The 26,143-nt window shown below is 41.4% G+C and overlaps 1 protein-coding gene and 1 long non-coding RNA gene across 8 annotated transcripts in view; both read right to left on the bottom strand.

Moving 5' to 3' along the window:
* The window catches only part of RAB3IP (RAB3A interacting protein), a 56,117-nt gene extending 44,446 nt beyond the window's left edge, over window positions 1–11,671 (bottom strand). Inside the window, exon 1 of one of the 4 annotated variants that reach the window (XM_055580379.1) lies at window positions 11,476–11,671. The gene's annotated coding sequence lies outside the window, so the exon portion shown is untranslated. Of the gene's footprint in view, window positions 1–10,638; window positions 11,131–11,475 lie in introns of those variants that run through there. The other 3 variants (XM_055580378.1, XM_055580374.1, XM_055580375.1) reach the window with 3 other exon arrangements.
* An 81-nt stretch (window positions 11,672–11,752) lies between these two features.
* The window catches only part of LOC129651986 (uncharacterized), a 48,615-nt gene continuing 34,224 nt past the window's right edge, over window positions 11,753–26,143 (bottom strand). The window contains exons 4-5 of one of the 4 annotated variants that reach the window (XR_008714484.1): window positions 22,477–22,676; window positions 11,753–19,811 (exon numbers count right to left, since the gene is read on the bottom strand). This is a non-coding gene — a long non-coding RNA (uncharacterized LOC129651986). Of the gene's footprint in view, window positions 19,812–19,855; window positions 22,677–26,143 lie in introns of those variants that run through there. The other 3 variants (XR_008714476.1, XR_008714482.1, XR_008714483.1) reach the window with 3 other exon arrangements.

Genomic DNA, 26,143 nt, shown 5'->3' with positions numbered 1-26,143 from the left:
GGGATACTACAGAAAAACAGAAGAAATAAAATTCCTTAGATTTGCTTCAAAATAATCCAGGGGAGAAGGACGGTATGGGGAGCTAAGTCATCCAACTACCAGAACCAATCTCACAGGATTTCAGAGCTGTTTCTCCCCTCAGTTCAGTTCAGTCGCTCAGTCGTGTCCGACTTTTTGCGACCCCATGGGCTGCAGCACCCCAGGCTTCCCTATCCATCACCAACTCCCAGAGGGTGCTCAAACTCATGCTCATCAAGTCAATGATGCCATCTATTTACTGAGCATTTACTAAATAGCAGGTATAGTGCCAGTACATGTATAGCTGAGGAAGCTGCAGCTTAGGGCAACCAGGATTAAAATCTCTGGCTTTTGGGACTTCACAGAGTCCTAGCTCTTAACCACACCACATTTATCACCACTAGAATTGCTTTCCCTTTCCACTGTTAGACGGTTCATGTAAAAATGTTTCTCCTTAAATTGAATTAAAATCCATTAGGTGACTCAGACGGTAAAGTGTCTGCCTGCAATGCCAGAGACCCGGGTTCAATCCCTGGGTTGGGACGATCCCCTGGAGAAGGAAATGCAGCCCACTCCAGTATTCTTGCCTGGAAAATTCCATGGACGGAGGAGCCTGGTAGGCTACAGTCCATGGGGTCGCAAAGAGTCATACACAACTGAGCCAGTTCATCTCACATCCCTGCAACACCCACTCTATTTTTCCTATAAACATTCAACTGTTCTTTCAATGAGTTTTCACAGAGAGTCTACTATGTGCCAGGCTCTGGGGAAAGAAGATGGTAAATCATCTCTGCTCCCAAATAGTATCAATATAGTAGGAGACAATGACAATTAGAGGCAATGACACAGTGTGATAAACGCCACAGAATAAGCAAAGGCTACTAAGAGACCACACAAGAAGGCCAAATAAATCAGAAGGAAAAGACTCCCAGAAAAAGTAAAGCCAAAGAAAAAACCCAAAGAAATAGGAAATAATGAGAAAGATAAAGCCCTTGGAAGGACTTTTCAGGCATGTCTAAGGTGTAAAAGTAAAGCATTTGTGGAAAATGTTCCATAAACTGGAGCACAGACTAGGAACATAAGATCCAAACCTCAAAGAGAGGCAGGTTTGAACCCTGGTAGTTCAGTCAGTAAAGAACCTGTCTGCTGTGCAGGAAACCCAGGTCCGATCCCTAGATCAGGAAGATCCCCTGGAGAAAGAAATGCCAAACCACTACAGTATCCTTGCCTATAAAATCCCATAGACAGAGGAGCCGGGTGGGCTACAGTTCATGGGTTCCCAAAGAGTCGGGCATGACTGAGCGACTAACACTTTCCCTTTTCTATCAAATTACTGGGCCAATGTGTGCCTATCTTCTCTCATCTGGAAACCTAGCTTGGTTTGCTTCCTCACAGGTTGAGAATTAAGAGAGAAATGCAAGTAGCATTTAGTAGAGTACCTCAGAGCACTGCCTTTATGTACAATGTTTTCATTCTGGGGGATACATTAAAACACTGTTTAAATTCCAGCCACTCCTGAAAAGGAAATTATTTGAAGATTAAATGTAGTCCCTTTTTCAAGCATGTGAAATTTCCATAAAATGTGTAACTTATCTGGTAATGAGCTGCCAATCACAATGATCTAAAAATCTTTTGCTCTTTCAAATGGAAGCATTAAGATTTGTTTTGCATTCAAAGTTCTCATACGAATAAAATAAACTGCTATTTTTAAGCAGTAGTACTCTCTGTATTGTGTGTGTGTGTTCAGTAGCTCAGTCGAGTCTGACTCTGCAACCCCGACTGACGGTAGCCCACCAGGTTCCATTTCTTTCTCCAGGGGATCTTCTCAACCCAGGGATCAAACCCATGACTCCCCACATTGGCGGGTGGATTCTTGACCACCAGCGCCACCTAGGAAGCCCTACTCTCAGCATTACTGCTAAGTCGCTTCAGTCATGTCCGACTCTTGTGTGACCCCATAGACAGCAGCCCACCAGGCTCCCCGATCCCTGGGATTCTCCAGGCAAGAACACTGGAGTGGGTTGCCATTTCCTTCTCCAATGCATGAAAGTGAGTAGTAAGTAACTCAATAACTCAATTTCAAGTGCAGTTATCCCAATTCATAAACTAAACTTGTCAGAGATCACTACAAATGAGTAAAAAGGATGATAGCATTCAATTTTTATGGGTGAATTACTAACAGCTTGAGTGGCCTTATTATCACTCAGTTTTAAGTAATAAAGCTGATCTCCAATTTAAAAAGTTGATCAAAACAATTTGCTTCTGATTCATAGTATTCATTATATCTTATTTCTTCTTTCCAGAAGTCAGCATTATCACAGCAAAAACAGCCGCCAATACTTACTGAAAGTTAACTATGTGTCAGTTAACTAAGAATTTCCCATGTATCAACTCAATGAATGCCTAGAAAAATCTTAATGGTTTATAGTTATTAAATGTATTTTATACCTATATTATTTTAGTATAAGTATAATTAATAATTTTATCAATTATTTTTATTCCAGTTGAATGGAAGGATGATTGTCAGCTTCAACTCCTCAGGGCAAATCCTGGTACTAAGTTCTAAGAATACAGATATGAAAATGGGCTAAAAAGAAGATGCATAGCCTATTATGGGCCACTAAATGATAATCCTAGAGAGGAGGAGGAGGAAATGTTTCAAGGAGAAGTAAAAATAAAAGTTAGATTTTTAAATGCTGAATAAGAGTCTGTAGATGAGCTAAGCAAGGAAATAATATAGCATAGTCAAGGAATTAGTTTGGCACTAATGAAACTAACAAAAAAAAAAAAAAAAAAGAACAGAATATCAAGCTGGAGAAGCAGATATGAGACAGATAATTAAAAGCTTCACTTAACACGGAAAATGTTACTTGGAGTTTCATCCTGAAGAGGTGCTCAGATTTACATTTTAGAAAGTACAGATGAATTGTGATGTCATTAGAAAAATGACTCCCAAGGACTTTAACTAGAGACAAGAGACTAGAGGCAATTAGTTAAGAGGCTACTACAACAGACTAGGCAAGAGAGTATGAAGGTCACACATTGCAAATGAGGGGATGAAGGCATATATATTTAACATCTATATATGAAAACATTCAGAATAGCTTCAATTATATTTCTACGTATACATACACATGCATTACATTATTACATTGTTTATTGTGACATATACATATATACATTATATACATTATTCTAGTTATTGCTCTTGGCATCCCTTTGAAATGGTTCTTACCTCTATTTTATGGATTCAGAAACTGAGGATCAGAGAGATTAATTAATTTTGTTAATGTGAAACAGTCAGTAACAGAGAGAGGGTTCAAAGCCTGGTGTGTCTGACTTCAGCACCTGCGTCTGACTCCACTACATCTTAAAAGGTTAGGGTTAAGACTCAAGACAAAGGTTAGATGAAGACAGAGGATCTCTAAGGCAGTCTTACCCAGCCAATTTTAAGAAGAGAACAATGCAAACAGAAGAATCCTATTTAATCTATGAACGACTGTTTTACTTTCAGAAAGAAAAAACTAAAGTTTCTCTAATGCACTGCTATTGAAATGAGCATTTGCTGTTACTTTGCCATCCTTTCTATTTTTCCCTACATTCTCTTTGCTCTCATCATTTCCTTATTTTGCTGCTATGCTTGGATTTAAAATAAGTACTTATTCAGCCCCTTATAGTTTGTTGTGGGAGGGTAGGGATAGCATATAAATAAAATCAACAGAAACCTGATTTTAATATAATGGCCTTATGATATAATCAAAAAGTGTGTATGTTTGTAATTAGTAATCCTTACCTAAAAAAAATTTTAATGTTAATTTTTTTAAGTGTGAAACAGTATTATAGCTAACTGCCTTTACCTTTTAAAAACTGTGTGGATCACAATAAACTGTGGAAAATTCTGAAAAGAGATGGGAATACCAGACCACCTGATCTGCCTCTTGAGAAATTTGTATGCAGGTCAGGAAGCAACAGTTAGAACTGGACATGGAACAACAGACTGATTCCAAATAGGAAAAGGTGTACGTCAAGGCTGTATATTGTCACCCTGCTTATTTAACTTATATGCAGAGTACATCATGAGAAACGCTGGGCTGGAAGAAGCACAAGCTGGAATCAAGACTGCAGGGAGAAATATCAATAACCTCAGATATGCAGATGACACCACCCTTATAGCAGAAAGTGAAGAGGAACTCAAAAGCCTCTTGATGAAAGTGAAAGTGGAGAGTGAAAAAGTTGGCTTAAAGCTCAACATTCAGAAAACGAAGATCATGGCATCCAGTCCCACCACTTCATGGGAAATAGATGGGGAAACAGTGGAAACAGTGGCAGACTTTATTTTTCTGGGCTCCAAAATCACTGCAGATGGTGACTGCAGCCATGAAGTTAAAAGACGCTTACTCCTTGGAAGGACAGTTATGACCAACCTAGACAGCATATTTAAAAGCAGAGATATTACTTTGCCAACAAAGGTCCATCTAGTCAAGGCTATGGTTTTTCCTGTGGTCATGTATGGATGTGAGAGTTGGACTGTGAAGAAGGCTGAGCGCCTAAGAATTGATGCTTTTGAACTGCAGTGTTGGAGAAGACTCTTGAGAGTCCCTTGGAGTGCAAGGAGATCCAACCAGTCCATTCTGAAGGAGATCAGCCCTGGGATTTCTTTGGAAGGAATGATGCTGAAGCTGAAACTCTAGTACTTTGGCCACCTCATGCGAAGATTTGACTCACTGGAAAAAGACTCTGATGCTGGGAGGGATTGGGGGCAGGAGGAGAAGGGGACAACAGAGGATGACATGGCTGGATGGCATCACTGACCCGATGGACATGAGTCTGAGTGAACTCCGGGAGTTGGTGATGGACAGGGAGGCCTGGTGTGCTGCGATTCATGGGGTTGCAGAGTCGGACACGACTGAGCGACTGATCTGATCTGATCTGAATGATATATTTACAAATAAAATTATACAATGCCTGGAATTTGCTCAAAATAATACAGGAGAGGGACTAGTACAGGGAGTAGATGGGGCAGGATTGACAGTAGTTGATGGGCTAGATGATGGGAAATTTGAAGTTCGTCCTATATTTGCATCTATGTATTTTGTTTTAAATTCTCCATAATTAGAAAATTTTAAGATTTATTCAAATACTATATAAAGGAAGAAAAAACAAAAAGGTGTATAAAAAATAATTTTCTCATTAACTTCCCTAAAATTATAAAGCTGGTTTTCCAAACTAATATTTGGTTGTAACAAAAAACAATTCACATTTACATTTTATGAAGCAGTCTATGTTTATAAGTGTGAAATTAATTACTAACTCAAAGGAAAAATTAGTCAGATGGTCAGTCAAGCTACACAATCTTCCCACTCATTAAAGTAGACCACAAATTAATTTCCATTTACTAATAGCACAGGATTAAATGTACAATCTGACATATTGCAAAATGTTCATTACTGCAGATTCTTAAAGGTTTTCAGAAATTCTCAGAACTTGCTGCTGCTACTGCTAAGTTGCTTCAGTCGTGTCCAACTCTGTGCAACCCCATAGACGCAGCCCACCAGGTTCCACGATCCCTGGGATTCTCCAGGCAAGAATAATGGAGAGGGTTGCTATTTCCTTCTCCAATGCATGAAAGTGAAAAGGGAAAGTGAAGTCGCTCAGTCGTGTCCGACTCTTAGTGACCCCATGGACTGTAGCCTACCAGGCTCCTCCGTCCATGGAATTTTCCAGGCAAGAATACTAGAATGGGTTGCCATTTCTTCTCCAGGGGATCTTCCTGAGCCAAGGATCAAACCCGTGTCTCCTGCATTGGCAGGCACTGTATTACAAATTCTTGGAACAAAAATATAAAAAAACAATTGTTTTCCAAGTTTCCTTCTCTTAAAAGTGGAAGCCTCTTTATTTTATATATGTAAGAATACAGGTCAATTAAATATTCAATAGGCACTGAAGTATATGTTGATTGGATAAATAAGCAATAAGATTATTTAGGGAAGTAATAAATAGCAGAGCAGTGAAGAGCAGAGACAGTGATTCCAGGCCACCTTTAAAAATTGGAGATAAAACAATAAGTACCATAGCAAGATTGGAGAAACTGTTTTTAAAGTTTGGGGAAAACTGAGCATTTGATCAAACAAGCTTCAGAAAACATTTCTAATTCAGATTCTGTTATTAACTGGCTGTATGAACTAGGGTATGTCACTTAATTTCTCTGAGCTTCAGTTTCAACATCTATAATGGTGGTGGTATTATCGCCCCTGCCTATATTTGAGAAAATCAAGGGGCTTATCTGTCAATGTAAAAATGTCCTGAAGACTGTAAAGCACAACACAGATGAATGATATCTATAAAGACTTAAAAAAGAATAAATGAGGGGGTAAATAATAAGAGCCTACAAAGGGGTTTGCCTTACAAACCAGAAGGGAACCTTAGTTATCCTTCATAAAGAAGAAGGAAGGGAAAAACAAGTCTTTCTGAGGTACAGAGTTCAAATTAACTCTCTTCCCAACAAGAAATTAATTATTCCACATTTACGTACTGTTCTTCAAATCTACTTTAGTTGTTCTTTTATACTTCATCTTGATCTGTCAATCAGATGCCCACAAACAAATACTCAAAACTATTATCTGGACACATCAAATGACAATTCACTTACTTAAATGGCTCTAAGGGGCTTCCCAGGTGGCTCAGTGGTAAAGAATCTGCCTGCCATTGCAGGAGACATGGGTTCAATCCCTGGGTTGGGAAGATCCCTTGGAGGAGGAAATGGCAATCCACTCCAGTACTCTTGCCTGGAAAATCCCACAGACAGAGGAGCCTGGAAGGCTACATTCCATGGGGTTGAAAGAGTTGGACACGACTGAGTGCACACACACGCAGGCTATCTTCAGTATGCTTCTGTATGCGTCAAAGCTACTCTCACATTTTTGTATGAAGTTTCCTTCCACTAGATTGTCAAGTCATAAACTTTATTATGTAGAGTTTACCCAAATTCCATTATGCTTATACTTACAACAGTTGTCAATTATAAGCAACAAACTTCTCACACTTGAACTATTTCAATAATTTCCATTCTTCTTCCTCTGATTTAAGTAATCTTCGCTTATGGTTAAAGCTATTTAATTTTGTGTTGCTGATATCCTAAGATAAATCAAGATTACTTTTTCGCTTTTTTCTATTTACAACTGAAGCTTACGAAACTACCTTACTTAGCTCTAAGTTGAAAGGGAAAGCAGAAGGGAAACACAGAGATGGCAAATTAATGCTACCTCTTGTAAGTAACCTCTCCTTCCCTTAGGCCCTTCAATCCCTACTCTGAACACTCACTTCCATTTCTACTGCTAGACCAGTTTCAACTCATTTTAACATTCTTTTCGCTAACCATCCATCACCAAACAGCACAGTACCTACTAGGTTCCAGGCCCAATACTAAAGCTATATGTTGGGGTAAGATGCATTAAAGGCCTGCCCTCAAAGCATGTGTTCACTAGAAGAGAACTTACTGTCAACAAACATTTACAAATACAATGTAAATATTAAAATGATACCAAAATAGAGGCATGTGCTCTGTGCTCTGGAAATATTAAAAAAAAAAATACATAAGGACTATGTGGGAAAGGTAAGGACAGCAGGACAGAAAAAGAGTAACTATTAATAGCTAAGTGAAGTGAAAGCTAAGTGAAGGGATTCCCTGGTGGCTCAGAGGGTAAAGCATCTGCCTGCAATATGGGAGACCTGGGTTCAATCCTTGGGTCAGGAAGATCCCCTGGAGAAGGAACTGGCAACCCACTCCAGTATTCTTGCCTGGAGAATCCCATGGACAGTGCCAACCACGGGGTCACAAAGAGTCGGACACAACTGAGCGACTTCACTTTCATTTTCAAGTGAAGTGAAAGTCACTCAGTCATGTCCGATTCTTTGCGACCCCATGGACCATACAGTCCATGGAATTCTCCAGGCCAGAATCCTGGAATGGGTAGCCTTTCCCTTCGCCAGGGGATCTTCCCAACCCAGGGATCAAACCAGAGTCTGCTGCACTGCAGGCAGATTCTTAACCAACTGAGCTATCAAGGCGAGCTAGAAAGGAGTCTTTGAATTTCTTCAGACATTTTCTTTTTAGGATATCAGATGTATTTAAGTAATTTAGTAACCAATTTACCACCCTTCATTGAACTACATCTTGACTCTCACTGTACAGGGCAAAGGTTTGGTGTGAAAGGGTGTACTCCCTCAGATCACCCTCAAAGCTTTCCCTCAACACACAAATATCACTACCAACTACTACTCCTCCTTTCTTCCCTACTCTCCAACTACTTAAGCACTTTGTCTTACCTGACACTCATTAATATTACAACACCATATGTATGTGAAGGTACCTTCTAAATTTTGATAAACTTACAAAAAGATATGGCAATGATTACACGGTCTACCTTCCAGACTTCTTACAGTCTTTCCTTTAATCCCCACTGTGACTTGCAGAGTAGACACTCAATGAAATCTGATTTTAAAATCTCTGGTGATACACTAAGAATTACTTATTACACCAATATTAAGTATCTCATAAAAGCTGAATTAAAACCAATTCTTCAGCATTATAATCTATACAGGAAGAAGCAGAGTGGTTAAGAGCATGGACATCAAAGAAAAACTGCCCAACTCCTAATCTAGTCCCCTCATTAATTAGCTTTTGGGACCTTGAGCAAGCTCCATAACCTCTCAGTGCCTCAATCTTCTCAACTATTAAATGGATAAAGTATTACCTAACTCCTAGGTCAATGTGAGAGTAAATGAGCTGGCATAATGCTCAGACCAGAACCTGATACCCCCTAAGGGCTAGACTCTGTAGTAGCAGCAGCAGTGCTCGTATCACATCATCAGAAAACCTGTTTATTTTTTAACCAGTCTTCTTAGTCACAAAGCTCTTTTTACAGAAGGTGTAGTTCAGGAGTGGAAAGAGCAAGGCTGGTAGGATTTCCATTTGGGCAGTCACACTCAGTGTTTAATCCTGGCTCTGCCATTAGTCAGCTATAGGACTACCGACAACTAAGTAACTAGAGGCAAGTTATTCACCTCTCTGACCCTCGATTTCATGATCTGTAAAACGCATATGCCAGGAATGTCCCAAGGACTAGAGAGTCAAGGTACTTGAAGTAACAAGCACAGTGCAGGGCACACTGTTGAGCTCTGTTCCCCTCCTCCACCCCCTACACGGAGCATCTCACCTAATTCTCATCCCACCATTATGAAGCTCATATTAGATTGAGCCATATTGAAAACAGCTGAATACTGGCAAACCCCAAACTGTTCAACCTAACACTACCCCCATTTACAAATGGAGAAAATAAGCTCAGAGGCTAAATGATTTACCCAAGGTCATACACACGATTTAACCAACGGAGCTAAAACTTAAAAAAGATAATTTTTTTTTTATTAAAATTGATTCAATGAGTCCTGCTCAGAAAGGGAGGGGGGAGGGTATACTAATTACACTAATACGTGTAAGACTACTGTAACCTGCACGTTCTTGTTTTGCCATATTAAAAACCAAGATGATGAGCAGATTTCTAAGAATCTTTCCATCTTAAAAACTGTTTGCAGTGGACTTCTCTGTTGGTCCAGTGGTTACAATTCCACACTTCCACAGCAGGGGGCACGGGTTCATCCCAGGTCAGGGAAGTTCAACAGGCTGCACTGAAGACAGTCAACACACACACACACACACACACAAAGACACACACCCACACACAGTGTGTCCATGCGTGCTGTAGAAGTCGAGGGTTCAGTGAAAATTAGAGGAATATTTAAAAAAGCATTAACGACACCAATTCAAAACCTAATTAGAAACTCTAATCTAATTAGAAACTCCACTAATCAGAAAATTCACAAAGCAGCTGAACATCAAATATTCATCCTGGTGAAAAGTTAGCGGTATTCAATACCACCGATGAGTTCTTTGCCAAATATACCAGAAGAGTTGCAGTCTATATATGCCCTTTGGTTCTCGAAATAGTGGATACAGAAAAAAAAAAAAAGAAAAGCTTTTTATCCCCCCCCGATAGTAAGAAATATACTATTGTAGTAACATTATATAACCGCTAAGTTTATTTCTACATATTCCACAAGGATAGGATTCTATCACACAAACCATACTTGGGGTACGTATCTGTCCAAACATGAAAAGTCCTATCAAAACACACCACACTAGTAAATAAAACAGCAAGCGTCAACACAAGGCCCCATCAAAGTGGTGAAATCTTTTAACAGTATCAAATATTTACTCTGACTGGTTACAAATCTATTCTTAATGTTTTCTCCACTCTGCCTCCTTTCTCCTTCATATGTCATTCACCATTTTTTCCCCTTAAAGTGGCATGAACAACAAAATAAGGATAATGAACAGAAACCGGGTCTTGCAACAGATTTGTATACAATACAACAGTTTTGTTCTAATCCTCTTACTGGCCTCTGCTGCAATTATGTAATCATTTCACGGCAAAAGCTTACAAGGAAGTCTCTTTCCCGACCCTGAAATGAAGCTGGAGGAGTAAACAGAAGTGGGAAACAGGTAGCCTCGGAATTTGCTACATTTTCCGCGAAACTAAACTGCATCTTCGGAATCATCATTACCTGAGCGCTCTTGATTTTCAAGACTTTACCCATTAGCCATTACAGACTTTTTTTTTTCTTTTTTAAATCCCATAACTGGCAACTCTTCACGTGCTGCAGATTCCATCTAACTCCATCACTTCCCGAGTCCATTAAACTCTCTTTTCCCTGGGCGATCAGAACGAGCTATCCACGCTGGAAGGGTAGTGTAATTACAATTATGTCTGAACAGCTCGCCTCAACTCCCCGAAACAAAAGTCAGGCTGAACTGAGCAGTCTCCTAAGGCGCCGGTTCTTGCCCACCAGGTTTCGCCGAAACCTCCCAAGGGTGACCTCTACGCCTTGGCGCCGTGCCCGGCTCGCCGTCTCCTAAGACCCTCGGTCCATGCCTACTGCCTCGCCGGGTCCAGCTCCCGCGCGGCGCCGGCCTCCAGACTTGTTGGCGAAGTCTCTTTACAACCCGCTCCGCAAGCCGGGCCCTCAGCTCCGGCCGCGCGCGCCCCGCCGACAGGTAACCTGGGTCTGGCTCCACGCCTCGGGCGCTCAGGACAGCGCAGTTAATGAGTAACGCGCCCGAGGGACGGGGGAGGAGCCGCCGCCGCCCGACGCCCACCAGCGGCCCCAAGGGGCGCCTACATGCCCCCAAGGCACCAAGCCTTCGCCACCGCCCGCGTCCGCGAGCCCAGAGGAGCGCGCTCGCCGGGGCCAGGACAGCCGGACCGGGTCCCCGCGCGCCGCGCCCTCACCTGCACCTGCCGCGGCCGCCCCTCCAGGCCAGCTCGCGGGAGGCGGGCGCGCGGGCACTGAGGGGGGCGGTGTTCCGCGTCCTGGGCCTCTCCCTCCCGTCGCCGCGCTCACCTGACTAACCTACCACCGCCGCGGCCCGAGCTCAGGGGCGCTCGCAGAGCCGCACACAGCGCACGCCGAAGCACTCTGAGGCGGAGGAGGACGGCTGGCCGACGCCGCTACACTCTTAACGCGGCGAGTGCACTGCTGGAGGAGCCGCCGAGGGAGCGCGGGACTGCGCCTGCGCCGGGAGCCGGGCCCGGAGCCTGGAGCCGTACGGCCCCGCGGAGGGAAGGCGGGGTTAGGGGCTGGGAGGGGGCGGGGCGGGCGTGGGGCTGGGAGGGGGCGGGGCGGGCGTGGGGCCGGAGGGGCCGACGCGCTCCCGCGCCCCCTGGCGCCAGGCGGGGCTTTCGTAGGTGTTGGGCGCGGGCCCCAGGTGTCTTCGCGGGTGGTTTCCTTGGGAACCAGGGCGAACTGGCGCTGAGCCTTGTTGCCCTGGGCTTAACAGACGGTCTCCGGTTCACGTCGAATTTGTTGGGCTCTCCAGGAGTCGGAAGATGAACCTTCGACGTGAGTTGAGGACCACTGTATCCAACCTGAGACTCGGCACGCATATGTACCTTACAACGTGTGTCTCTGTGTTTGTGTGTGGGCGTGCGTGAGTCTCTGGGGGCATGGGTGGGAGGAAGGGGAGTCTGATAGAACCTAGATCCTAGCATTCCAGCAACTGTTAGAGCATTCGAGAATGTCGTGTCTGTACCTACCTTCTCTCATCCTTCGTGTCAACTTCTATCAAACTTCCACCCCACTGTAGGTCCTCCAGAGAGGAAACATGAAACTACAAACCATGTTTCCGAAAATCTGATCAAAAAGAGGCAGTCACATCAAATATGCGTCTCTATGTTTAGTCAAAGAGATACAGGCAATTTATGCAATATGTATATTGAGTAGGACCCCCATTCTGTGTATTGATTAGCGGCATAAAAGAAGAGTAGGTTATGGGTATGGCTATAGGAATCAGGACTGAGGAATCAGCTTTGAGGTTGGCACCTTCTAGGTGTTGTCAGTGACCTTGAGCTAACTGATCTCTAATAGCCCCAGTGAATGGGGATAATAAGACTACCCACCTCAATAAGTCGTTAAGAAATTAAATGTCTTAATATATGTAAAATACTTAGTGTACTTCATGACACAGTGCCTAATATTGTGTATTTGTCTAAGTAGCTAAGTCGTGTCAGACTCTTGAGACGCCATGGAATGTAGCCTGCCAGGCTCCTCTGTCCGTGGGATTTTTCCAGGCAAGAATACTGGAGTGGGTTGCCATTTTCTTCTCCAGGGGATCTTCCTGAACCAGGGATTGAACCAGGGTCTCCTGCATTGCAGGCGGATTCTTTACCAACTGAGCTAGACGAGTGTGTAATGAATATTATCTATTAATAACATTATTACTGTTATCATCCACCTATAATAAAAACAAACCTCGAAAGTCATTATTTACTCTTTTGTACTCCATCTCCAATTTATCAAGTCTTACCTATTCTAATTCAGAAACAATTCTTAAATCCACCCCATCTCTTATTTACTGGGACTAGACATGATCTCCCTCATGAGGGAGGTCTGTTCTCCCTGACTCCACTGCTCTCCCTTACACCATGTAATTCATTTATCAAATGTCTATTGTGTTCAATCTGTGTACCTACTACTAGACTTGGGAAGAGAGAAACCATTACACACAATCTCCATCATCCAAGGACTCAAACATAGTGAAGAAAACAAATATGTCAATAATAACTAAGTGAAATAAATAACTGCAACAGAAAGTAGTCTTTCCATGAAAATGTGTTATTTAAGAAATTTTTCTGGTGGCCAGTAACATAAATCCATTCAAAGTATAAGCAGAATGGGAGGAATTACTTTAAGGATATAAAGATTGCTCTCTGAATCCATGGGTAGGGATGAAAGCAGGCTTGGGAATAGTCTGAAAACTGGGACTGAGATGTTGTGGAGAAGCTAGGAGGTCCCCTCATTGTGCCTCATCTCTCTTTCTCTTCCCTCTTACTGCAGATTATTTATGTACCTGGTATAGAGAAGCAATAAATAAATATTTGTTTAGTGGATGGCAATTTATGTAACTGAGAAGTAAACTGGACCCAAAGCCAATTCTCAAAACATTTCCTTATAAGTAGGTAACATGTTAAAATGACTCTTTTGTAGGGGATCATACAGTTTAGAGTCTAAGTCCTTTTAGACTTTTATCAGCCCTTTCTCTCAGCTCTCTGATTTTTTCAGTTGCCTATTCCAACATCAGAAAAAGGATGTGAAATACAGTTGTCCATAATTGACTGCATGAGAGATACATTTGAGACAACTGTTTTATACATGAGTTGTGAAAGCAAATTTTTATGTGATACGAGTACTGGTCCACAAGTAAATATTTTGCTAGACAAGGAAATGATAGACTACTTTCTGTTGCAGTTAAAAACTAATAAATTGAAAAAAGAATAAATAAAGAGAAAAAATTCAAAATAACAAACTTAAAATGTATTCCTCTCATGAAGATTTACACAGTGCAGAGTTGATATGGTGGCTCTCTGATCAACATGGACACAGGCTTCTTCTGTCACATGGCTTCACTATCCTGAAGCTTCAGCTTCTACCATCAAGTAGGCTGCTCAAGCTCCACCCATCACCTCCTTATTCCAAGCAGTGGAAAAGCAACAGAGGCTAAAAAGAACACCCCTCTACTTAAAAACACTTGCCGAAGTTGTGTACATCACTGTACTTACACCTTACTGGTCAGCACTCAACTATAAGTGATGTTGAAACATACAGTTTCTATTGAATGGGCATGTGCCCAGCTAGAAATCAGTGGTTCTAGTAATAAAAAAAACAAACAAACAAACAGGGAACAGATATTGGAGACAATTAGCAATATCTGGTTCATCATTCCGTATCAGACTTAGGATGAGAGAAATGGTGTTGAGGGAACATATAAATGGAGCAAAGGCATTGTAAGGGAACATGATGTGATGAACACTGTACCTGGGACAACTGCAGGTAGACAGACAAGCCTGGAAATATGCAGGATCCGGCTGTGGAAGATCTTAAATGCCAGACTGAGGAATACAGAATTTGGTTCAGTAGTCAGAAAAGAATTTCTGAAAGATGTTGAGCTGGAGAGTGAAATGATCAAACCACTGCTTTAGGAAGAGTAATGTGGTGGCAATGCCTGGAATGTACTTGGTGGGGGTGGGGGAGGTGATGAGAGGCAAGGAAAATTGATAGAAACTATGGAGAAGGAAATGGCAACCCACTCCAGTGTTCTTGCCTGGAGAATCCCAGGGACGGGGGAGCCTGGTGGGCTGCTGTCTATGGGGTCACACAGAGTTGGGCACGACTGAAGTGACTTAGCAGCAGCATTATGAGATAGTAAGTGCCTATACTGCAGTAAAAATGGGAAAGGATGAATTTCAAAAAATGAGTTTGTCAAATGCAACAATCAAGTAGATGTCCTCTCTCTCTCACCCTCTCTCTCTCCTCCTCCTTCTCTAAAGTTCAGAATCATTCTACCTATTTGAGATCAGCACAATGATTTTATTTGGGAAAGTACCCTTCCACCATGTTCAGTCCAAGTGACCCATGTAAAATTGAATTCCCCACCCCCACTTCCAGGGTGAGTATGTGACCCAGGCTTCACTGGTCAGAGAATCTTCCTGATCTCTGTGATTAGCTCATGAGAAGCAAATGACTCAAGCAGGGCTAATAAAAAGTCAATTCTGAGAGTTTGGGGAAATTTTTGGGAAAAGGGAATCTCTCTATGAGAATTGCTGAGACCATTAAATGTAAGCCTGGGGCTACCAGCAGTGATCTTGCCACCCAATGGAGAACATGCTTGAGAATGGAACTAATGGGGAAAAGGCAGAACTGAGAGATGAGAAAAGCGAGAGTGGGTCCTGATGACATTATTTCACTTCCTAGGTCAAGCTGTGACTGAAGCTGGAGACCCTAAACTTTTCAGTCATATGAGCCAGTAATTTTCTCTTTGCTTAAGCCAACTTGTATTGTGTTTTCTGCCACTTGCAAATGAATATACAGAAATAAAGGCAAGCATAATAATTCCAAGCCTTAAAAAGAGTACCACCTACCTTTGTCATACATAGTATTAAAAGACCTGGCTCTAATAAGTTTTACCTGTTCCAAAAAACCAAATCTACATTCAAAGAGAAGATGTGCTATATAGCTGGGAATGTTCACAATGCTATGAAAGCTCTGAAAGTAATTTGAGTCATAAAATATGGGAGCTGAAGGAGAATACTAATTCATCTCACCTCCTCACCTGTTTTCACAAACGAGGAAACTGAGACTTAGAAATATGAGATTTACGTAAAGTCACAGAGCTAATATATGCTGGTCTTCAACCCAGGTCTTTGGAATACTAGTCTATATATTTTTGGAATACTAGTCTACTACTCATTGTATCATTCTGACACTTCAAAACAGGACATCTAAAAAGCTTTCAAATACATTTGAAACACATGTATTACTAATGAAGTAATGTTCCCAGTTCCCATGAAGCAACAGTTTTGAAAGGATAATATTCAGTTTGAAAGCCTGGGGGTGCTGACAATATTCACCATATTCTTGTGAGGGTAGATAGTCTTTCTGCACAAGTTTGCTGTGACTCATGCCATTATACAAGTAAGAGAAACCAACCATGCTGTGTTGACCATTAATACTGGACCTGTGTAGTTGGCTGAGCCAAAATCAGCCCTGTGTGTTTTGATTGGATACTAGGAAGGTTGACCTTCAACAGTATTTTGTTAAGTGAAATAAACCCAGTCAATACCCTTCTCTTTGACAATATAAACTTAAAAATAAGTATACATAGGAAGAGTGATTATACAAGCTCAACTGGTACCCCAAGCAGAATAAACTATCCTTTATGAGGCCTATTCAGTTCACTCACTCAGTCATGTCCGACTCTGCAACCCGATGAACCGAAACACGCCAGGCCTCCCGGTCCATTACCAACTCCCAGAGTCGACCCAAACCCATGTCCATTGAATCGGTGAATCCATCAAACCATCTCATCCTCTGTTGTCCCCTTCTCCTCCTGCCCTCAATCTTTCCCAGCATCAGGGTCTTTTCAAATGAGTCAGCTCTTCACATCAGGTGCCCAAACTATTGGAGTTTCAGGTTCAACATCAGTCCTTCCAAAGAACACCCAGGACTGATCTCCTTTAGGATAGACTGATTGGATCTCCTTGCAGTCCAAGGGACTCTCAAGAGTCTTCTCCAGCACCACAGTTCAAAAGCATCAATTCTTTGGTGCTCAGCTTTCTTTATAGTCTAACTCTCACATCCATACATGACCACTGGAAAAACCATAGCTTTAACTAGACGGACCTTTTTTGGCAAAGTAGTATCTCTGCTTTTTAATATGCTGTCTAGGTTGGTCATAACTTTCCTTCCAAGGAGTAAGCATCTTAATTTCATGGCTGCAGTCACCATCTGCAGTGATTTTGGAGCCCAGAAAAATAAAGTCAGCCACTGTTTCCACCATTTCCCATGTATTTGCCATCAAGTAATGGGACCGGGTGCCATGATCTTCGTTTTCTGAATGTTGAGCTTTAGGCCAACTTTTTCACTCTCCTCTTTCACTTTCATCAAGAGGCTCTTTAGTTCCTCTTCACTTTCTGCCATAAAGGTGGTGTCATCTGCATATCTGAGGTTATTGATATTTCTCCCGGCAATCTTGATTCCACCTTGTGCTTCCTCCAGCCCAGCATTTCTCATGATGTACTCTGCATATAAGTTAAATAAGCAGGGTGACAATATTCAGCCTTGACGTACTCATTTTCCTATTTGGAACCAGTCTGTTGTTCCATGTCCAGTTCTAACTGTTGCTTCCTGACCTGCATACAGATTTCTCAGGAGGCAGGTCAGGTGGTCTGGTACTCCCATCTCTTAAAAAATTTTCCACAGTTTATTGTGATCCACACAGTCAAAGGCTTTGGCATAGTCGATAAAGCAGAAATAGATGTTTCTCTGGAACTCTCTTGCTTTTTCAGTGATCCAGTGGATGTTAGCAATTTGATCTCTGGTTCCTCTGTCTTTTCTAAAACCAGCTTGAACATCTGGAAGTTCACGGTTCACATATTGCTGAAGTCTGGCTTGGAGAATTTTAAGCATGACTAGCGTGGGAGAAATCTCAATAACCTCAGATATGCAGATGACACCACCCTTATGGCAGAGTGAAGAGGAACTAAAAAGCCTCTTGATGAAAGTGAAAGAGGAGAGTGAAAAAGTTGGCTTAAAGCTCAACGTTCAGAAAACTAAGATCATGGCATCTGGTCCCATCACTTCATGGCAAATAGATGGGGAAACAGTGGAAACAACGTCAGGCTTTATTTTCTGGGGCTCCAAAATCAGTGCAGATGGTGATTGCAGCCATGAAGTTAAAAGACGCTTACTCCTTGGAAGGAAAGTTATGACCAACCTAGATAGCATATTCAAAAGCAGAGATACTACTTTGCCAACAAAGGTCCGTCTAGTCAAGGCTATGGTTTTTCCAGTAGTCATGTATGGATGTGAGAGTTGGACTGTGAAGAAAGCTGAGCACTGAAGAATTGATGCTTTGGAACTGTGGTGCTGGAGAAGATTCTTGAGAGTCCCTTGGACTGCAAGGAGATCCAACCAGTCCATCCTAAAGGAGACCAGTCCTGGGTGTTCATTGGAAGGACTAAAGCTGAAACTCCAGTACTTTGGCCACCTCATGCGAAGAGTTGACTCATTGGAAAAGACTGATGCTGGGAGGGATTGGGGGCAGGAGGAGAAGGGGACGACAGAGGATTAGATGGCTGGATGGCATCACTGACTCGATGGACATGAGTCTGAGTAAACTCCGGGAGTTGGTGATGGACAGGGAGGCCTGGCGTGCTGTGATTAATGGGGTGGCAAAGAGTCGGACACGACTGAGCGACTGAACTGAACTGAACTGAGAGTATGAGATGAGTGCAATTGTGTGGTAGTTTGAGCATTCTTTGGCATTGCCTTTGTTTGGGATTGGAATGAAAACTGACCTTTTCCAGTCCTATGGCCACTGCTGAGTTTTCCAAATTTGCTGGCATATTGAGTGCAGCATTTTCACAGCATCATATTTCAGGATTTGAAATAGCTCAACTGGAATTCCATTACCTCCACTAGCTTTGTTCATAGTGATGCTTCCTAAAACCCACTTGACTTCACATTCCAGGATGTCTGGTTCTAGGTGAGTGATCCCACCATCGTGATTATCTGGGTCGTGAAGATCTTTTTTGTACAGTTCTTCTGTTCTTGCCACCTCTTCTTAATATCTTCTGCTTCTATTAGGTCCATACCATTTCTGTCCTTTATCGAGCCCATCTTTGCATGAAATGTTCCCTTGGTATCTCTAATTTTCTTGAAGAGATCTCTAGTCTTTCCCATTCTATTGTTTTCCTCTGTTTCTTTGCATTAATTGCTGAGGAAGGCTTTCTTCTCTCCTTGCTATTCTTTGGAACTCTGCATTCAAATGGGTATATCTTTCCTTTTCCGCTTTGCTTTTCGCCTCCCTTCTTTTCACAGCTATTTGTAAGGCCTCCCCAGACAGCCATTTTGCTTTTTTGCATTTCTTTTTCTTGGGGATGGTCTTGATTCCTGTCTCCTGTACAATGTCACGAACCTCTGTCCATAGTTCATCAGGCACTTTGTCTATCAGATCTAGTCCCTTAAATCTATCTCTCAATTCCACTGTGTAGTCATAAGGGATTTGATTTAGGTCATACCTGAATGGTCTAGTGGTTTTCTCCACTTTCTTCAATTTCAGTTTGAATTTGGCAATAAGGAGTTCATGATCTGAGCCACAGTCAGCTCCCAGTCTTGTTTTTGCTAACTGGATAGAGCTTCTCTATCTTTGGCTGCACAGAATATAGTCAATCTGATTTCAGTGTCGACCATCTGGTGATGTCCATGTGTAGAGTCTTCTCTTGTGTTGTTGAAACAGGGTGTTTGCTATGACCAGTGCATTCTCTTGGCAGAACTCTATTAGCCTTTGCCCTGCTTCATTCTGTACTCCAAGGCCAAATTTGCCTGTTACTCCAGGTGTTTCTTGACTTCCTACTTTTGCACACCAGTCTCCTATAATGAAAAGGACAACTTTTGTGGGTGTTAGTTCTAGAAGCTCTTGCAGATCTTCATAGAACTGTTCAGCTTCAGCTTCTTCTGCATTATTGGTCAGGGCATAGACTTGGATTACCATGATATTGAATGGTTTGCCTTGGAAACGAACAGAGATCATTCTGTTGTTTTTGAGATTGCATCCAAGTACTGCATTTCAGACTCTTTTGTTGACCATGATGGCTACTCCATTTCTTCTAAGGGATTCCTGCCTGCAGTAGTAGATATAATGGTCATCTGAGTTAAATTTACCCATTCCAGTCCATCTTAGTTCACTGATTCCTAATGTCGATGTTCACCCTTGCCATCTCTTGTTTGACCACTTCCAATTTGCCTTGATAATGGACCTAACATTCCAGGTTCCTATGCAATATTGCTCTTTACAGCATCAGACCTTGCTTCTATCACCAGTCCCATCCACAGCTGGGTATTGTTTTTGCTTTGGCTCCATCCCTTCATTCTTTCTGGAGTTATTTCTCACTAATCTCCAGTAGCATATTGGGCACCTACTGACTTGGGGAGTTCATCTTTCAGTGTCCTATCATTTTGCCTTTTCATACTGTTCATGGGGTTCTCAAGGCAAGAATTCTGAAATGGTTTGCCATTCCCTTCTGCAGTGGACCACATTCTGTCAGACCTCTCCACCATGACCCACCCGTCTTGGGTGGCCCCACACAGCATGGCTTAGTTTCATTGAGTTAGACAAGGCTGTGGTCCGTGTGATCAGATTGGCTAGTTTACTGTGATTGTGGTTTCAGTCTGTCTGCCCTCCAATGCCCTCTCTAAGCGCCTACCATCATACTTGGGTTTCTCTTACCTTGGACGTGGGGTAGCTCCTCCCATGAGGCCTGTTAGTCATCCTCATTATAGGAATTCTGGAAAGCCATATGTCCTATAATATCTAATAACCCCTGTGTCTTTGCAATAATTCTTTAAGCATTCATTCCCTTATTTACTGAGTGTCCCTTACATGCCAAATTCTGATTTAGATGTTGGGAATATGACTAAGAATAAGACAGTGACCTGGCCTTTATTGCTTACATTCTAGTGGAGAAGACAGTCAGTACAGGAATAGATACATAACCACATGTTAAGTAATGAGGCACGCTATGAAGAAAAGAAAAGGACTCATTACTTCATGAGAACTTGGTCACATGGCCAAATATGGCTGTAAAGGAAGGATGGAAAGTATAGTCTTTACATTGAAAGTCATCTGCCCAGGAAAAATAGAGAACTAGCTGCTGCTGCTGCTGCTGCTGCTAAGTTGCTTCAGTCGTGTCTGACTCTGTGCGACCGCATAGACGGCATCCCACCAAGCTCCCCCGTCCCTGGGATTCTCCAGGCAAGAACACTGGAGTGGGTTGCCATTTCCTTCTCCAGAGAACTAGCAGTCTGCCACAAAGAATACTGGGAGGTGGTGGGGGTGGGGGGAGGAAGAGAAGTCCACTGTATCTAACACATCCACAAATTTACAAGTAATTTACCATATGGTTAAGTTGACCCTAGTGGAGTTCTTGCATGGTTGGTCACATAAATTGTAGATAACTTGTATTCCTTGAGTCAATTTTGGGGGGTCTGAAGGACTGATGTTAAAGCTGAAGCTCCAATACTTTGGCCACCTCATGCAAAGAGTTGACTCATTGGAAAAGACTCTGATGCTGGGAGGGATTGGGGGCAGGAGGAGAAGGGGATGACAGAGGATGAGATGGCTGGATGGCATCACCGACTCGATGGAGGTGAGTCTGAGTGAATTCCAGGAGTTAGCGATGGACAGGGAGGCCTGGTGTGCTGCAATTCATGGGGTTGCAAAGAGTCAGACACAACTGAGTGACTGAACTGAACTGAGGCTATCTATCTATTAAACTAGGCCCTATTTTGATGTTGCCATTCATCAATATTTACTGCATATTATTAGTGTGCTAAATACCACTCAATTGAATGGATCACAGAGTATTTTTGAGGTAGAAATAAAAATGTTTCTCCATTCTCCAAGGAAACTATTCCTCCTCAGTTCTTCTCTGTTGCTACATATGTTATCTCAGCCAGTCTTATTTATAAAAACAATATCTTTTCTATTACACATATCAAGAATTCTCATGTAAATGCCCATGCCTTTATCAACCAGTCAGCTAATAGTACTGAGCAGCCATCTACAAGGTGTGATTATTGAACCACCAACATCAGAATCACCTGAGGTGTTTGTTTAGTGCAGGCTTGATGACTTAGAATCTTTGAGGACTGAGACTAACTGCTAAAGTTTTTACAAACACTGAAAGCAATTCTTGCAATACTAAACTTTAAGAATCAACAGTGAAGGCTATGAGGAAAGTAAAAGGATACCAAAAGGGCCCTACAATCTAGTTGAGATAATATAATATGTACATAAAACAGTGACTTTTAAAACGTGCTATGGAGAAATTTCCAGAATTAAAATGGAAGAGTAAATATAGCATCTTCTACTATTTCTTCTACTCTAAGAAAGTATCCCATAGCAAAGATAATGACACACAAGAATGCAAAATCCATTTCCACTGAAAACAGGAGACGCCTGAAACCCTGAACTACAATATATGTGGAGGTTCAGTGAAGGGCAGGAAGACTGATTAAAAAAATGTCAGATGGCTACAGACCTCAGAAAACATCAACAAAATACACTTGGACTGTTAACTTAGGGGAAAAACCAAGACTCTTTCATTTGAAACAAGAGAATAAAAGATGTGTATTGGCAGCAATGTCTCCTCTCAGCCTGATTTATTGTGAAAGAGAAGTAGGTAAGGCACAGTTGGAAGAGGAATAATTCAGACATGCCATATATGCAGGAAGCACTCTGTTTCTGAGGCAAGATGGAATAAGATGGATTCTGAAATGTAAGCTGACCTGCAATCACCAGTTCCTCTTAGACGTAGAAGCTGAAGGAACCCATCCACATAACCTTTGTGTCATGAGAATTCCTGTTGGGCTGGAACATGATTGAGCGGGGCTGTCCTCAGCACAAACCTCTTGTAGGCTGCATGTGTTGGAAAATTTTTCTTTCAGAGATGAGTAGCCAATCAAAAAGGAACCAGCATGCAAAGATACTGTAAGAAAAAAAGAAAGAAATGGGACATAATGGCAAATTAAAATTCTCATTAAAAGAAATGTTGCCATTAATGGATGGACCTAGAGATTGTCATATTGAGTGAAATAAGTCAGACAGAGAAGGAGAAATATAGTATGACATCCCTTATATGTGGAATCTAAAAAGAAATGATACAAATGAATTTATTTACAAAACAAAAATAGACTCACAGAGAATGAATTTATGGTTGCCAGCGGTGAAAAATGGGGGTAAGGGATATTTAGGGAGTTTGGGATGGACCTGTACACACTGCTGTATTTAAAATGGATAACCAACAAAGACACATGGAATTCGGCTCAATGTTATGTGGCATCCTGGATAGGAGGGGAGTTTGGCGGAGAATGGATACATATATATATTTCTCTGAGTCTGCTGTCCACCTGAAATTATCACATTGTTAATTGGCTATACTTCAATATAAAATAAAGTTTTAAAAATTAAAAACATGTTGCCATAAGCAAAAGAAATTTTTAACCAAATGTATCAGTTCGGTTCAGTCACTCAGTTGTGTCTGACTCTTAGCGGCCCCATGGATTTCAACACACCAGTCTTCCCTATCCATCACCAACTCCCGGAACTTGCTCAAACTCATGTCTCCTGAATCGGTGATGCCATCCAACCATCTTATCCTCTGTTGTCCCCTTCTCCTCCTGTCTTCAGTCTTTCCCAGCATCAGGGTCTTTTCCAGTGAGTCAGTTCTTCACATCAGGTGGCCAAAGTATTGGAGTTTCAGCTTCAGTATCAGTCCTTCCAATGAATATTCAGGACTGATCTCCTTTAGGATTGACTGGTTTGATCTCCTTGCAGTCCAAGGGACTCCAGAGTTTTCTCCAACACCACAATTCAAAAACATCAATTCTTCAGTGTTCAACCTTCTGCATGTCCAGCTCTCACATATGTACATAACTACTGGAACAACCATAGCTTTGACTAGACAGAAATGTATAGCTATATATTTAAAAAGCTAAGGGTGCAACTTGGAAGAGGATCTTTGAAAGGAATTTCTGTTGTTTGTAAGCTACCCAGTGTATGGAATTTTGTTATAGTGACCCGAATGGGTTAAGACAGCCAGGGTTATTTGTGGTGGTGGGGAGTTGGAAGCACTCTGGTAATGATCACCAGGAGAGTGAATAAGTAAAAACTACTAAATGCATAGCATGCAGATGTATGCCACATTGGAAGCAACTGGTTAGATCTAAGCAACAGATTAGATCTAACTGGTTAGAACAAAGCAACATGGATGGATCTTAAAAACGTGATGCTAAGTGAAAAAAAGAAAAATATATATGATCATTACCATATATGTTCATTAAAAAGTATATACATATAAACAATGCACATTTAACAAAAACACATTAAATGCTATGCATTTAACATAGGTTTGTGTGAATGATTGCCTACAGGGGATAGGAATATGAACAAAAAGGAAAAAATAAATAAGACTGGCCTTGTATGAGTCATCTATGTTAATGTGGCAAGCACTAACAAGTATGATTAACTCAACTTTCCTCTCTTCACTTGAGATTTTTTAAAATAAAGCAAAATCACAAAAAGAATTCAAATATTAATTGAAGGAAGTAGGAGGAAACAAAATTAAACTGTCTCAAAAATGAAGGCAAGCTTGGAAATAGCACAAAGGAGAATAAACTCTCATTAAGGAAAACAACAGAAATAAAATATTTTTTAAGTGTCATGGAATACCAGTTTGAGAAAAGCAGGTAAAATGAAATAGAAATAAATGAACTGTTTAAAAAGATTAGAGAGAAAATTATGTAGATGCCAGAGAGACCAAAGAAATTCAATATATGCATAAATAAGAAAAAAAGGGGGGAAATAATATAGATATTGAGACAGAAAAGAAAGCTTACATAAATATCTTGAAAGACTTTCCAGAAATATAAGAATACCTAAATCTGTAGATAGAAAGGTCATGCTGCTCCTGCTAAGTCGCTTCAGTCATGTCCGACTCTGCGTGACTCCATAGACGGCAGCCCACCAGCCTCTGCCATCCCTGGGATTCTCCAGGCAAGAACACTGGAGTGGGTTGCCATTTCCTTCTCCAATTCATGAAAGTGAAAAGTGAAAGAAGTGGCTCAGTCGTGTCTGACTCTTAGCGACCCCATGGACTGCAGCCTACCAGGCTCCTCCATCCATGGGATTTTCCAGGCAAGAGTACTGGAGTGGGGTGCCATTGCCTTCTCTGAGAAGGGTCATATAGTACCCCAAACAAACAAACAAAAAAATGACATAGAATAGTCTAAGACATAATCTAGTAAAGCTAATAGATTTCAAAGCTGATGAAAATCTTTTGGATAGAGAGAGAAAAATGATCAAGATATCTATTGGGGGGAAAAATCAAAATCTAAATCAAAGGATTTTATATCCAAGAATTCAATACCAGAGAAACTTATTCAAGTACAAATGTAATAGACAAGATTTTTTAAAATGCAAGCAATATGGTTTTCATCGGCCCTTTTATAGGACATTAGTAGAGGATGAACTTTAGCCAACCATGAATTTAGAAAAGAATTTAAAAGCTGGCAGTGATCCTTGAATCCATTTATCTGTAGAATTAAGTCTAAAGCAAATTGTGAGAATTATGGTCATAGAAGAGAGTATATTTTTAAAATCCTGACAATACAGCAATAAAATAACCAGCAGATGATGAAAGAAAAAAGAAATAAGGTAAACATTACCAGATTCAAATTCATAAAGCAAGAACTACAGAAATTCAAGAAGATATCGACAGAAACCATGACTAATCATGTCATAAAAAACAGCAAAATGAGTAAGGATAGAGAAGACCTAACTAACATATTTAATGAGATGGGTTATATGCATACATATACACATATGTATTTATATTTTTTATATAAAGGTATAAATATATGTTCACATATTGCTGAAGCCTGGATTGGTTTTGCTTGGTATTGCTGAAGCCTGCTTATTTAACTTATACGCAGAGTACATCATGAGAAACGCTGGGCTGGAAGAAGCACAAGCTGGAATGAAGATTGCCAGGAGAAATATCAATAACCTCAGATATGCAGATGACACCACCCTTATGGCAGAAAATGAAGAGGAACTAAAAAGCCTCTGATGAAAGTGAAAGAGGAGAGTGAAAAAGTTGGCTTAAAGCTCAACATTCAGAAAACGAAGATCATGGCATCTGGTCCCATCACTTCATGGCAAATAGATGGGCAAACAGTGGAAACAGTGGCTGACTTTATTTTTTTGGGCTCCAAAAGCACTGCAGATGGTGATTGCAGCCATGAAATTAAAAGACGCTTCCTCCTTGGAAGGAAAGTTATGACCAACCTAGATAGCATATTCAAAAGCAGAGACATTACTTTGCCAACAAAGGTCCATCTAGTCAAGGCTATGGTTTTTCCAGTGGTCATGTATGGATGTGAGTTGGACTGTGAA

Source organism: Bubalus kerabau, chromosome 1, assembly GCF_029407905.1.
Source record: "Bubalus kerabau isolate K-KA32 ecotype Philippines breed swamp buffalo chromosome 1, PCC_UOA_SB_1v2, whole genome shotgun sequence".
In the NCBI taxonomy this organism is placed as follows: domain Eukaryota; kingdom Metazoa; phylum Chordata; class Mammalia; order Artiodactyla; family Bovidae; genus Bubalus; species Bubalus kerabau.
Note: the sequence above shows the minus strand (reverse complement) of the source record. Positions and strands in the feature narration are given on the sequence as shown.